The sequence below is a fragment of the Capra hircus genome, chromosome 1, assembly GCF_001704415.2.
Source record: "Capra hircus breed San Clemente chromosome 1, ASM170441v1, whole genome shotgun sequence".
NCBI classification, from domain to species: domain Eukaryota; kingdom Metazoa; phylum Chordata; class Mammalia; order Artiodactyla; family Bovidae; genus Capra; species Capra hircus.
In genome coordinates this window covers 115,706,837-115,722,765 of record NC_030808.1, presented here as the reverse complement: position 1 = coordinate 115,722,765, position 15,929 = coordinate 115,706,837, and positions in this window count along the sequence as shown.

The following is a 15,929-nucleotide window of genomic DNA, read 5'->3' as shown; positions in this document are numbered from 1 at the left end:
CCACATCCTGGCTATTATAAACAGTGCTGCGATGAACATTGGGGTACATGTGTCTCTTTGAATTCTGGTTTCCTCGGTGTGTCTGCCCAGGAGTGGAGTTGCTGGGTCATAAGGCAGTTCTATTTGCAATTTTTAAAGGAGTCTCCACACTGTTATCCATAGTGGCTGTACTAGTTTGCATTCCCACCAACAGAGTAAGAGGGTTCCCTTTCCTCCGCATCCTCTCCAGCATTTATTGCTTGTAGACTTTTGGATCGCAGCCATTCTGACTGGTGTGAAATGGTACCTCATTGTGGTCATGATTTTCATTTCTCTAATAATGAGTGATATTGAGCATCTTTTCATGTATTTGTTAGCCATCTGTATGTCTTCTTTGGAGAAATGTCTATTTAGTTCTTTGGCCCATTTCTTGATTGGGTCGTTTATTTTTCCAGAATTGAGCTGCAGAAGTTGCTTGTATATTTTTGAGATTAGTTGTTTGTCAGTTGCTTTATTTGCTATTGTTTTCTCCCATTCAGAAGGCTGTCTTTTTACCTTACTTATAGTTTCCTTTGTTGTGCAGAAGCTTTTAATTTTAATTAGATCCCATTTGTTTATTTTTGCTTTTATTTCCAGTATTCTGGGAGGTGGATCATAGAGGATCCTGCTGTGATTTATGTCGGAGAGTGTTTTGCCTATGTTCTCCTCTAGGAGTTTTATAGTTTCTGGTCTTACATTTAGATCTTTAATCCATTTTGAGTTTATTTTTGTGTGGGGTGTTAGAAAGTGATCTAGTTTCATTCTTTTACAAGTGGTTGACCAGTTTTCCCAGCACCACTTGTTAAAGAGATTGTCTTTACTCCATTGTATGTTCTTGCCTCCTCTGTCGAAGATAAGGTGTCCATAGGTGTGTGGATTTATCTCTGGGCTTTCTATTTTGTTCCATTGATCTATATGTCTGTCTTTGTGCCAGTACCATACTGTCTTAATGACTGTGGCTTTGTAGTAGAGCCTGAAGTCAGGCAGGTTGATTCCTCCAGTTCCATTCTTCTTTCTCAAGATTGCTTTGGCAATTTGAGGTTTTTTGTATTTCCAAACAAATCTTGAAATTATTTGTTCTAGTTCTGTGAAAAATACCGCTGGTAGCTTGATAGGGATTGCATTGAATCTGTAGATTGCTTAGGGTAGTATACTCATTTTCACTATATTGATTCTTCCAATCCATGAACATGGTATATTTCTCCATCTATTAGTGTCCTCTTTGATTTCTTTCATCAGTGTTTTATAGTTTTCTATGTATAGGTCTTTAGTTTCTTTAGGTAGGTATATTCCTAAGTATTTTATTCTTTTCGTTGCAATGGTGAATGGAATTGTTTCCTTAATTTCTTTTTCTATGTTCTCATTATTAGTGTATAGGAATGCAAGGGATTTCTGTGTGTTGATTTTATATCCTGCAACTTTACTATATTCATTGATTAGCTCTAGTAATTTTCTGGTGGAGTCTTTAGGATTTTCTATGTAGAGGATCGTGTCATCTGCAAACAGTGAGAGTTTTACTTCTTCTTTTCCAATTTGGATTCCTTTTGTTTCTTTTTCTGCTCTGATCACTGTGGCCAAAACTTCCAGAACTATGTTGAATAGTAGCAGTGAAAATGGGCACCCTTGTCTTGTTCCTGACTTTAGGGGAAATGCTTTCAATTTTTCACCATTGAGGATAATGTTTGCTGTGGGTTTGTCATATATAGCTTTTATTATGTTGAGCTATGTTCCTTCTATTCCTGCTTTCTGAAGAGTTTTTATCATAAATGGATGTTGAATTTTGTCAAAGGCCTTCTCTGCATCTATTGAAATAATCATATGGCTTTTATTTTTCAATTTGTTAATGTGAATTACATTGATTGATATGCTGATATTGAAGAATCCTTGCATCCCTGGGATAAAGCCCACTTGGTCATGGTGTATGATCTTTTTAATGTGTTGTTGGATTCTGATTGCTAGAATTTTGTTGAGGATTTTTGCATCTATGTTCATCAGTGATATTGGCCTGCAGTTTTCTTTTTTTGTGGAGTCTTTGTCAGGTTTTGGTATTAGGGTGATGGTGGCCTCATAGAATAAGTTTGGAAGTTTACCTTCCTCTGCAATTTTCTGGAAGAGTTTGAGTAGGATGGGTGTTAGCTCTTCTCGAAATTTTTGGTAGAATTCAGCTGTGAAGCCGTCTGGACCTGGGCTTTTGTTTGCTGGAAGATTTCTGATTACAGTTTCAATTTCCGTGCTTGTGATGGGTCTGTTAAGATTTTCCATTTCTTCCTGGTTCGGTTTTGGAAAGTTGTACTTTTCTAAGAATTTGTCCATTTCTTCCACGTTGTCCATTTTATTGGCATATAATTACTGATAGTAGTCTCTTATGATCCTTTGTATTTCTGTGTTGTCTGTTGTGATCTCTCCATTTTCATTTCTAATTTTATTGATTTTATTCTTCTCCCTTTGTTTTTTGATGAGTCTGGCTAATGGTTTGTCAATTTTATTTATCCTTTCAAAGAACCAGCTTTTGGCTTTGTTGATTTTTGCTATGGTCTCTTTTGTTTCTTTTGCATTTATTTCTGCCCTAATTTTTAAGATTTCTTTCCTTCTACTAACTCTGGGGTTCTCCATTTCTTCCTTTTTAGTTGCTTTAGGTGTAGAGTTATGTTATTTATTTGACTTTTTTCTTGTTTCTTGAGGTATGCCTGTATTGCTATGAACTTTCCTCTAAGCACTGCTTTTATAGTGTCCCACAGGTTTTAGGTTGTTGTGTTTTCATTTTCATTCGTTTCTATGCATAATTTGATTTCTTTTTTGATTTCTTCTGTGATTTGTTGGTTATTCAGAAGCGTGTTGTTCAGCCTCCATATGTTGGGATTTTTAATAGTTTTTCTCCTGTAATTGAGATCTAATCTTAGTGCATTATGGTCAGAAAAGATGCTTGGAATGATTTCGATTTTTTTGAATTTATCAAGGTTAGGTTTATGGCCCAGGATGTGATCTATCCTGGAAAAGGTTCCGTGAGCACTTGAGAAAAAGGTGAAATTCATTCTTTTGGGGTGAAATGTCCTATAGATATCAATTCGGTCTAACAGGTCTATTGTATCATTTAAAGTTTGCGTTTCTTTGTTAATTTTCTGTTTAGTTGATCTGTCCATAGGTGTGAGTGGGGTATTAAAGTCTCCCACTATTATTGTGTTATTGTAGATTTCCCCTTTCATGCTTGTTAGCATTTGTCTTACATATTGCGGTGCTCCTATGTTGGGTGCATATATATTTATAATTGTTATATCTTCTTCTTGGATTGATCCTTTGATCATTATGTAGTGGCCTTCTTTGTCTCTTTTCACAGTCTTTGTTTTAAAGTCTATTTTATCAGAGATGAGTGTTGCTACTCCTGCTTTCTTTTGGTCTCTGTTTGCGTGGAATATCTTTTTCCAGCCCTTCACTTTCAGTCTGTATGTGTCCGTTGTTTTGAGGTGGATCTCTTGTAGGCAGCATATATAGGGATCTTGTTTTTGTATCCATTCAGCCAGTCTTTGCCTTTTGGTTGGGGCATTCAACCCATTTATGTTTAAGCTAATTATTGATAGGTGTGATCTTGTTGCCATTTACTTTATTGTTTTGGGTTCGGGTTTATACACCCTTTTTGTATTTCCTGTCTAGAGAATATCCTTTAGTATTTGTTGGAGAGCCGGTTTGGTGGTGCTGAATTCTCTCAGCTTTTGCTTGTCTGTAAAGCTTTTTATTTCTCCTTCATATTTGAATGAGATCCTTGCTGGGTACAGTAATCTGGGCTGTAAGTTATTTTCTTTCATCACTTTAAGTATGTCTTGCCATTCCCTCCTGGCCTGAAGAGTTTCTATTGAAAGATCTGCAGTTATCCTTATGGGAATCCCCTTGTGTGTTATTTGTTGTTTTTCCCTTGCTGCTTTTAATATTTGTTCTTTGTGTTTGGTCTTTGTTAATTTGATTAATATTTGTCTTGGGGTGTTTCACCTTGGGTTTATCCTGTTTGGAACTCTCTGGGTTTCTTGGACTTGGGTGATTATTTCCTTCCCCATTTTAGGGAAGTTTTCAACTGTTATCTCCTCAAGTATTTTCTCATGGTCTTTCTTTTTGTCTTCTTCTTCTGGGACTCCTACAATTCGAATGTTGGAGCGTTTCATATTGTCCTGGAGGTCTCTGAGGTTGTCCTCATCTCTTTTAATTCGTTTTTCTTTTTTCCTTGCTGATTCATTTACTTCTACCATTCTATCTTCTATTTCACTAATCCTATCTTCTGCCTCCATTATTCTACTATTTGTTACCTCCAGAGTGTTTCTGATCTCATTTATTGTGTTATTCATTATATATTGACTCTTTTTTATTTCTTCTAGGTCCTTGTTAAACCTTTCTTGCATCTTCTCAATCCTTGTCTCTAGGCTATTTATCTGTGATTCCATTTTGATTTCAAGATTTTGGATCATTTTCACTATCAATATTTGGAATTCTTTCTCACGTAGATTCCCTATCTCCTCCTCTTTGGTTTGGTTTGGTGGGCATTTCTCCTGTTCCTTTACCTGCTGGGTATTCCTCTGTCTCTTCATCTAGGTTATATTGTTGCATTTGGGGTGGCCTTTCTATATTCTTGGAATTTGTGGAGTTCTCTTTATTATGGAGTTTCCTCACTGTGGGTGGGGTTGTATCAGTGGCTTGTCAAGGTTTCTTGGTTAGGGAGCCTTGTGTTGGAGTTCTGGTGGGTGGAGCTGGATTTCTTCTCTCTGGAGTGTTATGACTTGTTCAGTAATGAGTTGTGAGACGTCAATGGTTTTGGAGTAGTTTTGAGCTGCCTGTATATTGAAGCTCAGGGGTATGTTCCTGTGCTGCTGGAGAGTTTGCATGGTATGTCTTGCTCTGGAACTTGTTGGCCCTTGGGTGGTGCTTGGTTTCAGTGTAGGTATGGAGGCGTTTGATGAGCTCCTATTGATTAATGTTCCCTGATTTCAGGATTTCTCTGATGTTTCTTAGGATTTGGACTTAAGTCTCCTGTTTCTGGTTTCCAGTTTTATTTTTACCCTAGCCTCAGGACTTCTCCATCTATACAGCACTGATGATAAAGCATCTAGGTTAAAGATGAAAGTTTTCTCCACATTGAGGGTCACCCATAGAGGTTCACTGAGTTACACGGAGAAGAGAAGAGGGAGGGGGTAGAAAGAGGTGACTGGAATAAGATGAGGTGGGTTCAAAAGAGGAGAGAGCAAGCTAGCCAGTAATCACTTCCTTATGTACGCTCCACAGTCTGGACCACTCAGAGGTGTTCATGGAGTTATACAGGGAAGAGGAGAGGGAGGAAGTAGACAGAGGTGGCCAGGAGGATAAAAGAGGGAAATGAAAGGGAGAGAGAGAGATCTGGCCAGTAACCAGTTCCCTGAGTGTTCTCCACCATCTGGAACACACAGAGATTCACAGGGTTGAGTAGAGAAGAGAAGGGGGAGGGAGGAGACAGAAGCCTCCTGGTGTAGAAAAAGGAGAGTCCAAAGGAGGGGAGAGTGGTCAAGCCAGTAATCTCGTTCTCAGGTAAAATTGGGTACTGAAGATTGGGTTTTTACATGTACAAAATTGACATCAAATACCAAAAAGCAAAGCTTAAAAATCTGGAGTAGAGATTGGATTTTCAAAAATACAATATTAAAGAAAAGAAGAAGAGGAAGAAAAGAAAGAAAAAACAAACAAACAAGCAAAACAAACAAACAAAAAACAAAGCCACAAGAATTATTAAAAATTATAATTAGAGAAATAGAGTACTTAAAGATTTAAGAAAGTTAAAAAAAATGAAGAAAAAAAAAAGAAGAAAAAACAATCATGCAACCCCATCAACTCAAAAAAGAAGAAAAAAAAATGATTGTAAAAGTAGTAAAGGTATATCTGGCCCTTTCCCTGGTGTTGTGGGTTGTGTGGGGTCACTTCCAAGGCAGTTCCCTCTGTTTAACTTCCTCTGTTTGCTGGTCTCTTCAGTGTCTGATTTCCGTCTTGACACAGGGAGTACGGTGGTGGACACACTAGGCTCACTATTCAGTCACGCTGTGGAGAGGGAGGGATGCTGCAAACAAATATTACTGGCGTGTGCTTGCAGTGTCTCATCCACTCTGGGCTTGCCCCTGCTCCTGGCGCACACTGCTCAGGCTCTACATAGCTCCACCAGGGAACCATCTGAGGCCAGCCCTAGGCGTCACGCACCTCCCCGGTCTAAGCCGCTCAGTCTCGGCGCTCAGGAAGCCCTCAGAGGCGTAGATTTGGTTGGGCCTGCATTTTGTGCCCTTCCCAGGTCCGAGTAGCTCAGGTGTTTGGCGAGTGCAATTGCTGCAACTATGGCCTTTCCCTTCTGCTCAGTTTCCTGGGAGTACCGCTGGCGTTCCTTCTCAGGCGGATGATGACTGTCCAGAACCCCCAGAAGTCTTAGTTAACAAAGAAGCCTGCTTGCATTTTGGTAGGTAATGTCTCTTGGGCTGCGATTGCCCCCTTCCAGCCCTTAAGGCTCTGGCTGCCTGTCACCGGAGGGGGATGGTCTGTAGCCGGCTATTTCCGATCCGTCTTTTGTTCTGTGCACGGTCCTGGTGGTGTCTTATGTTCGAGCGTTTCACGTGGTAGCTATCCCACAGTCTGGTTTGCTAGCCCAAGTTAGTTCGCTCTGTCCACGAGTGGGGCATTCGGGCCCGATTCTCAAAAAAGCACTGCAGCCCGTGCCTCCCACAGCCGGATTCTTACAAAGCACTGCCAGCTGCGTCTCCCTCTCCTCCCTGCCCAGCCCCGACTTGCTAGTGGCGGATGCACGTGTCTGCACTGCTTTTCCGCTGGGGGAGTTACTATTGGGCTGGTAATCTGTTGGTTTTAATTATTTATTTATTTTTCCTTCCTGTTACGTTGCCCTCTGTGCTTCCAAAGCTCACCACAGATTCGGCTGTAAGAATGTTTCCTAGTGTTTGGGAACCTCTCTTTTTAAGAGTCTCTTCCCGGGACGGGATTCCCTTCCCAGAACAGAGCTCCCTCCCTACCTCCTTTGTCTCTTTTTTTGTCTTACTATATTTTTTCCTACCTGTTTTTGAAGCTAATGATCTGCTTTGCTGGGTGCCTGATGTCCTCTGCCAGCATTCAGAAGTTGTTTTGTGGAATTTACTCAGCATTGAAATGTTCTTTTGATGAATTTTTGAGGGAGAGAGTGGTGTCCCCGTCCTATTCCTCCACCATCTTAGGACCGCCCCCTTATCAATAATTATTAACAGTCTTCATGACTTTTCTGTTTCTTTCTGGTCATATTGCTCTGCCTAGGATCTCCAGTAAAGTGTTAGGGAAAGAATGGCAAGAATGGATACTCTTGTGTTTTTTCCAGCGTTCGGATTTTAATTATTTGATATTAAGTGTATTATCTAACAGCTTGATATTAGGTCTACATTTTAGAGTTTCTTTTTACCAAATGTGTTTATTCTCTTCTTCAAGTTTGCTTTTTGAATTTGGGACAAGAAAATAATTGCTGAATTTTGTCTAATATAGTTGCTACATAAATTGAAATAATTACATGGTATTTTCTCTGTATTCAATTTATCTGGTTGTTTAATCTACAAAGTCAATCAATTTTTGTACTCCAGAGATGAATTACACAAAGTCATACAATTCTTTATATTTATTACTTTTTTCCTCGTTTCTTAAAGAACAGATTTTTATTCCAATAAGAGACTCTTAATTGTGCTCCTTAAGCATCAGGGTACATGACAATCAGTGAATGACTATGTAAATTAAACTCCTCTGCAGGGGGCCAGCATGAGGAACTCCACCCATGGCAAAGGTCATGAGGAAGGAGGCTTGGCATATGCAAAGGCGTGATCAAGCCTCAGGAAACCCCCTGTTCCTGAGCATCTACCCCAAAACCAGAGTCTTTTTTATGCTCTCTCCCATAACCGTTTCTCTCAGAGAAGGAGTAAACGTGCAGCTCCAAGGCAATAAAAATTCCTGGGCGTGACAAGAGTGTCTCAGCTTACGAACTCCTCTGAAGGTTATCTAGCCCACCTGTATAGGTTTGTCCGGCCACATGTGATTGTTTACAGCCTCCCAATCTGAGAGGCACAAGATGTTTTAGACTTACTAAAGGAAATTCTTTTGGGGAGTTAGAAATTATTAGTATAGTGGGTTGGTTAGAAATTATATTGGTGAAGGGTTTTTCATTTGCTGTGTCAATAATTGCTGCTAATTCCCTGCCCTGGGTGGGACAAGGGTGTCTTAGGTCAAACCTCTCTGCTGACAGACTAGCTTGTGCGACAGGATTATCCATACTCCTGCCACTAAGCACATGATTGTTTACTACCTCTCAACCAAAACAGCACAGAGAGTTTTGGAGTATTTTTAAAGTCTTAATTAGCATAGGGCTTTTCTCATTGTTGAATCAATGACTGCCACAAGGCCTCCATATCCTTAGACACCTGGGAATATATTAATCAATGTATTTGGAATATAGTAAAGGAAATATAGTAGTTTTTAAGGTTAGCAATACTAGACTTTTTGAGTTAATGAATTTTCTCTTTTGTAATAGATCACTGTACTTTGTTATAAGTCACTGTGTCCTTACTATGTAAAAATGTAACTTTATCACTATCTTAAGACTAAATAGATCTTAAGAGGAACATTGGTGAAAGGATTTTCATTTGTTGGGCTGATGTTTGCTGCTAAATCTCCATGTTCCCTGCCCTTATAATGAATATAACTAGCATAGAGGAGAAATAAGTATTAACCTTTAAGCATATAGGAGAAATAAGTATTAACCTTTAAGATTAATCATGTTAACCTTGGGTTAAATAAATTCCTTTCTTGATTGTAACTCACTACACCCTCATCCTATAGGAATGCAACTTTATTTGGAGGGTGGTGCCTGGTTTAAGAAAAAACACCCTTGGAAAAAATAAGTTTTTTGGTTATTAGAAAGAAAGGATCATAAAATGTCAGCAGGTCTCATGGCCAGAAGATGATATAAAATCCCTAAGACCTTTTTATGTGAAGCATCTGATTTTGATAAAGGTCAGGACTGCTGACCCCCACGTGACTCTGTATTCATCCCTATGTGTAACAAAAGGTATATAAGCAAACCCCCAAATGAAGAAATCGGATCAGTTTCTGGAAAGACTGATTCCCCCATGTCGTTTCTTTCTTGCTCCCCGTTTTTCTGGCTGAATTCCCATCTGGAGCATGGATGCTATTCTACGTAAACCAAGTTATTCAGCCTCTTTTTCTCCACTAATTTTCCTACTACACTATCCGTTTCTAATTTCTCTATATATCTGTAATTAAATACGTATATTTCCAAGAATGCCAACGCCGTCCCCACCTTCAAATTCCCTGGATCCACCGGGGCTGGACCCTGGCACTCCTCATTTTTGTCAACTTCCCATCCTGATGCCTTTGCTCTCTGCTGAAGAAAAACAGAAAACAGCTGTAGAAAGTTCTGTCAGGTGGGGTAGAAATGCACAACAAAGAACACCACACAAAGTGCTTTCATGTGTGCATCCCTACCACCAGACGGACACTGTCTCATTCCATTCAATCTATTGCCAAGCCTATTTGTTCTGATAGAGGTTTTTGAGAAATTCTGTTTGCAGTGCTGGAATAGAGGTGTAGACATAGGGTATGGGCATGTGGACACGGTGGGAAAGGGGAGGGTGGGACGAATTGAGAGAGTAGGGTTGATGTATGAAAGTAGATAGCTAGCAGGAAGTTGCTGTATAACACAGGGAGCTCAGCTTGGTATTCTGTGATGACAGAGTGTTTGGATATGGGGGAGGGGAGGAAGACTCAAGAGGGAGGGGATATATGTGTAAACATAGCTGATTTACTTCATCATACAACAGAAACTAAGACAACGTTGTAAAAGCAATTATACTCCAACTTTTAGAATGCTGATGATTAAGAAAATGTGAACATGTACCAACAAAGAATAGTGATAGGGCCAGCAAACTGATAACACTTTAAACAATAGATCAAGAGTATAGCAGAGACACAGGATCTCCCAGTAGAACATTGATAACAGTGTCTGAAGCACATTCCTAATGTACTTAAAAAAAAAAAAAAGTGCTTCTGTATTTATTTTTGCTGCACCTGTCTTAGTTGGGGGCCATGGAATCTTTCATCTTCATTGCTGCGTGGGGCATCTAGTTCCCTGAGCAGGGTTCAAAGCTGGACTCCATGGATTGGGAGGCCAGAGTCTTCAACATTGGACCACCAGGGAAGCCCCTCCTGAGTTGTTTTTATAGACACCAGATTCCCACAGATGGAAACTACTAACAACCAGCATATGGACCTCAAACCAGTTGGGAAAACAAGGTTGATGATGTTGACTCCCAAAATATCACCCTCAGCCAACAATCAATTTAAAAAGATATGAAAGATACTCAGGCACCCTGCAACCACACCACCAGAATTGCCTTTAAAAATCCATCTCCAAAAACTAGTGGGGAGTTCAGATCTTTTGAGCACTAACTGCTCATTCTCCTTGCCTGGCATCCTGCATTAAATGCTGTGCTTTCCTTCACCACAATCCAGTGTCAGTAGATTGACTTTGCTGTGTTTTGGATGAACAGACCCAGACTCATGTTCATTAACACTAGCAGATGATATTTTGAGAATGGCTGATGCTGTCCTTGAATTTTATACAGTTCAGAAAGTTCAAGTTTTCAGTGATGCAAGAACATATCCAAAACTACATCCACAAAATGGCTACCTGGCTCCATTTTGGGTGCCTGATCCACAGTTTTATATCCTGTCAGAACAAAGAACAAATATCAAACATGATGGGTACATTCCTACAAGCTTTCAAAAGAGATGGACTAGAACATACACAAAGAATCAGCATGATGTTGGTATTTGGGAAGAAAACCTCATCAAGGGAGAACTAGCATCAGTGACATAGGAAGTGGAGGCATTTATCCCTGTCTTCAAAAATGGACCTTCTACACAATCTAGTAATTGCATTTTTAAAAATTGGTTAAAGCAAGTGGATGTTTGACAGGTCATAAGACAGACTCTTTTGGGTTGGCATAAAGTTCAAACCAAATCATGTATAAGCCAAAATGACCTCCCTATACCTCAACACATGTAAATTCCTTCCATCAAACCTATCAACAAGTACATGAAGAAGTACTCAATATCACTAATCATCAAGGAAATACAAATCAAAACCACAGTGAAATATCACCTCACACAAGTTAGGATGATGATTTTAAAAACAGACAAGAGGGAGATGCTAGTGACAATGTGGAGAAAAGAAAACCTTGATCCAATGCTGGAAGGAATGTAAATTGGTACTGCTACTCTGAAAAATGGTATGCAGATTCCTCAATAACTTTTTTTTAAAGATAGCATCTTAAGGGTGAAGTTTAATTTCTACATATCTATTTTAACCTGAGAAAGATTTGCCTTTGGTTAAGAAAATTATTCCCCACAATTTCTATTACTTAGATCTATTACCATGACTTATTACTAGTTTCACCTGAATGCTTTGAAAATTAAAGTATATATTTTAAGAAAAGAAATTGTTGAACAAATCAAAACAAGAGAGACAGAGACAGACAGAGAGAGAAGAGTGATAGGTAATCTTTAAACATTTCCCCCTGAGTCTTAACCTGTTATGTAATCCTGCAGACTATATGAAAAATTTATATGTTTTTGTTTTAATGCTAAGTTAATTGCCAGGCAAAGACTGCATATTAGACAAGAAATTCACTGAGTCATTTTTGAAGGAGGAAAAGCAGACTTTTTGAGAACTGAAAAGTGAAAGGGCATCCACCACAATGGCTGTGGTCATTAAGAACTGAAAGGTAGCTGTCCATGTAGTACTGTTGAGTCCATAGGTCTGTATACAAATGCCCTTAATCATTATTCATGAAAGAATCTCCAGTTAGATTCAGGTCAGTTAAGTTCAGTTCAGTTCAGTAGCTCAGTCGTGTTCGACTCTTTGTGACCCCATGAATCTCAGCACGCCAGGCCTCCCTGTCCATCACCAACTCCTGGAGTTCACTCAGACTCACGTCCATCGAGTCGGTGATGCCATCCAGACATCTCATCCTCGGTCATCCCCTTCTCCTCCTGCCCCCAATCCCTCCCAGCATCAGAGTCTTTTCCAATGAGTCAACTCTTTGCATGAGGTGGCCAAAGTACTGGAGTTTCAGCTTTAGTATCATTCCTTCCAAAGAAATCCCAGGGCTGATCTCCTTTAGAATGGACTGGTTGGATCTCCTTGCAGTCCAAGGGACTCTCAGGAGTCTTCTCCAACACCACAGTTCAAAAGCGTCAGTTCTTCGGTGCTCAGGTTTCTTCAGAGTCCAACTCTTACATCCATACATGACTGCTGGAAAAACCATGGCCTTGTGCTTTTGAATATGCTATCTAGGTTGGTCATAACTTTTCTTCCAAGGAGTAAGCGTCTTTTAATTTCATGGCTGCAGTCACCATCTACAGTGATTTTGGAGCCCCAAAAATAAAGTCTGACACTGTTTCCACTGTTTCCCCATTTATTTCCCATGAAGTGATGGGACCAGATGCCATGATCTTAGTTTTCTGAATGTTGAGCTTTAAGTCAACTTTTTCACTCGCCTCTTTCGCTTTCATCAAGAGGCTTTTTAGTTCCTCTTCACTTTCTGCCATAAGGGTGGTATTATCTGCATATCTGAGGTTGGGTTATTTAAAGTTCATGGTTTGTTAAGAAAATGAGTGTCGGAAGTGTTCTAGTGAAATACAGCTTTAAGTTTCGATTCTCTCTCTCCTGGGCAAATAGATCTGTACGTTAAAATTTTTCCTTTTGTACCAACCAAACTCTATGCAGGAATTCCTTTGAAAACATAGAAAAAGTAGTTATCCAAATTCTTTTTCTTGTTCTCTAGGAAGTACAATCTGACAAAGAAAACACTTATTTTACCTTAAAGTCATCAGAGTTAGCTTAAAGACCCATATAAGACATCTTGACTTCCAACATTTTATAGTGGAGTTATTTAACAACGTTTAAGTTGAGGTTATATATTAACCAATATATTGCTTGAAATAGCAAGTTATATATTAAACTCAGAAATGAACTTTAAAAATTGGACTTACAAAGTCTATGTCAGTGCTTTTTATTTTGCACAGTGCTTTACCTTTCTCCTGTTTATCAAACAGCTTGGGCTTGGGTACAGCAAAGTTTTCCACCATTCTTTCAAAACCTATTCCAATCAATGCATATCTCTTATGATACTCTATTTACATATAATTGAGTGGCTTTTATTAAAGATATAGTAAAGATATATCAAAAACTTTTATGGCTTCCTTCACTTACTGCTCTCACAGGGGGAATGTGCTTCTAATCTATTTTCCAGAATCTTTGAGAAGGAATATTCTTTTCTATCTTGGAGTTCCACAAATATTTTTCTCCTATGCTAAAGCTGGAAGATTTGACCTGGCCTTTATGAGAAGATATGAAATTTCCAGAACTTCCCTGGTTTCTCTGTAATAAAGAATCCACCTGCTAATGCAGGAGACATGGGCTTGATCCCTGGTCTGGGAAGATCCCACATGCGACAGAGCAACTAAACCCACGCACCGCAACTATTGATCTTGTGCTATACAGCCTGGGAACCATAACTACTGAGCCTGTGTGCCCTAGAGCCCATGCTCCACCACAAGAGAAGTCACCACAATGAGAAGCCCACACACCACAACTAGAGAGAGTAGCCCCTGCTCCCTGCAGCCAGAAAAGCCTTCATAGCAGTGAAGATACAGCATAGTCTAAACAAATATATATTTTTTAAATTTCCAATATACCCTCTGCCATGCATAACATAACCTCTTTCATTTTCAATGTTCCCACTCAGAGTAATACATTTGTTACAGTTAATGAATTTGTATTTACACCTCATAATCATCTAAAGTCCATAGTTTATGTTGGAGTTCACTCTTGGTTTTACAGTGTAGAAGTTGGTCAATATATTGACTGCAATACAGTATAGAATATTGGGAGAGGTTAGACAAATTGTATTTTGAACACAGAAATTAAAAGACAGAAAATACAAAATAATGAGAATAGTCATTAACATATGGTGAAAGGGCTTCCCATGCAATGCTAGTAGTAAAGAACCTACCTCCCAATGCAAGAACCATGGGTTCAATCCCTGGGTCAGGAGGATCCCCTGGAGGAGGGCATGGCAACCCACTCCAGTCTTATGCTTGGAGAATCTCATGGACAAAGGAGCCTGGCAGGCTACAGTTCATAGAGTCACTACTAAAGCGACTTAGCACAGAAAAAGCACCAGAAAAAGACTAAAATGAATATACTTTTCTAGTCTGAGGACAAAATGAGCACTTTTCTTACAAATAAAATTCAAGAGAGTTCACAACCCAACATAATATCCTTTGGATTTTAAAGAGGATTATTTCAAGCAGAAGAAAATGAACCCCAGATGAAGGGTCAAAAAGGCAGGGAAAAATAAAGAACAGGAAAAAAAAAGGTAAATATATTGACAAACCAAAAATGAAAATGAATGTTGACTGTATAAAACATTAATAGCTATGTCTTGTGATCTAAAAATAGAAAGAAATTAATATTAAAAACTGACAGTAACACATGCATGAAGGACTAATTACAAAATTAAAAAAAAAAGGTAAATATATTGACAAACCAAAAATGAAAATGAATGTTGACTGTATAAAACATTAATAGCTATGTCTTGTGATCTAAAAATAGAAAGAAATTAATATTAAAAACTGACAGTAACACATGCATGAAGGACTAATTACAACATTGTAGTATTCTAAAAAAGATATTCTTTTCATTATAGGGAACTGGAATGCAAAAGTAGGAAGTCAAGAAACACCTGGAGTAACAGGCAAATTTGGCTTTAGAATACGGAATGAAGCAGGGCAAAGACTAATAGAGTTTTGCCAAGAATATGCACTGGTCATAGCAAACACCCTCTTCCAACAATACAAGAGAAGATTCTACACATGGACATCACCAGATGGTCAACACCAAAATCAGATTGATTCTATTCTTTGCAGCCAAAGATGGAGAAGCTCTATACAGTCAGCAAAAACAAGACCAGGAGCTGACTGTGGCTCAGATCATGAACTCCTTATTGCCAAATTCAGACTCAAATTGAAGAAAGTAGGGAAAACCACTAGACCATTCAGGTAAAACCTAAATAAAATCCCTTATGATTATACAGTGGAAGTGAGAAATAGATTTAAGGGACTAGATCTAATAGATAGAGTGCCTGATGAACTATGGAATGAGGTTCATGACATTGTACAGGAGACAGGGATCAAGATCAGCTCCATGAAAAAGAAAAGCAAAAAAGCAAAATGGCTGTCTGGGGAGGCCTTACAAATAGCTGTGAAAGGAAGAGAAGCAAAAAGCAAAGGAGAAAAGGAAAGATATAAGCATCTGAATGCAGAGTTCCAAAGAATAGCAAGGAGAGATAAGAAAGCCTTCCTCAGTGATCAATGCAAAGAAATAGAGGAAAACAACAGAATGGGAAAGACTAGAGATCTCTTTAAGAAAATTAGAGATACCAAGGGAACATTTCATGCAAAGATGGGCTCGATAAAGGACAGAAATGGTATGGACTTAACAGAAGCAGAGATATTACGAAAGAGGTGGTAAGAAAACACAGAAGAACTATACAAAAAAGATCTTCATGACCAAGATAATCATGATGATGTGATCACTCACCTAGAGCCAGACATGCTGGAATGTGAAGTCAAGCGGGCCTTAGAAAGCATCACTACGAACAAAGCTAGTGGAGGTGATGGAATTCCAGTGGAGCTATTTCAAATCCTGAAAGATGATGCTGTGAAAGTGCTGCACTCAAAATTTGGAAAACTCAGCAGTGGCCACAGGACTGGAAAAGGTCAGTTTTCATTGCAATCCCAAAGAAAGGCAA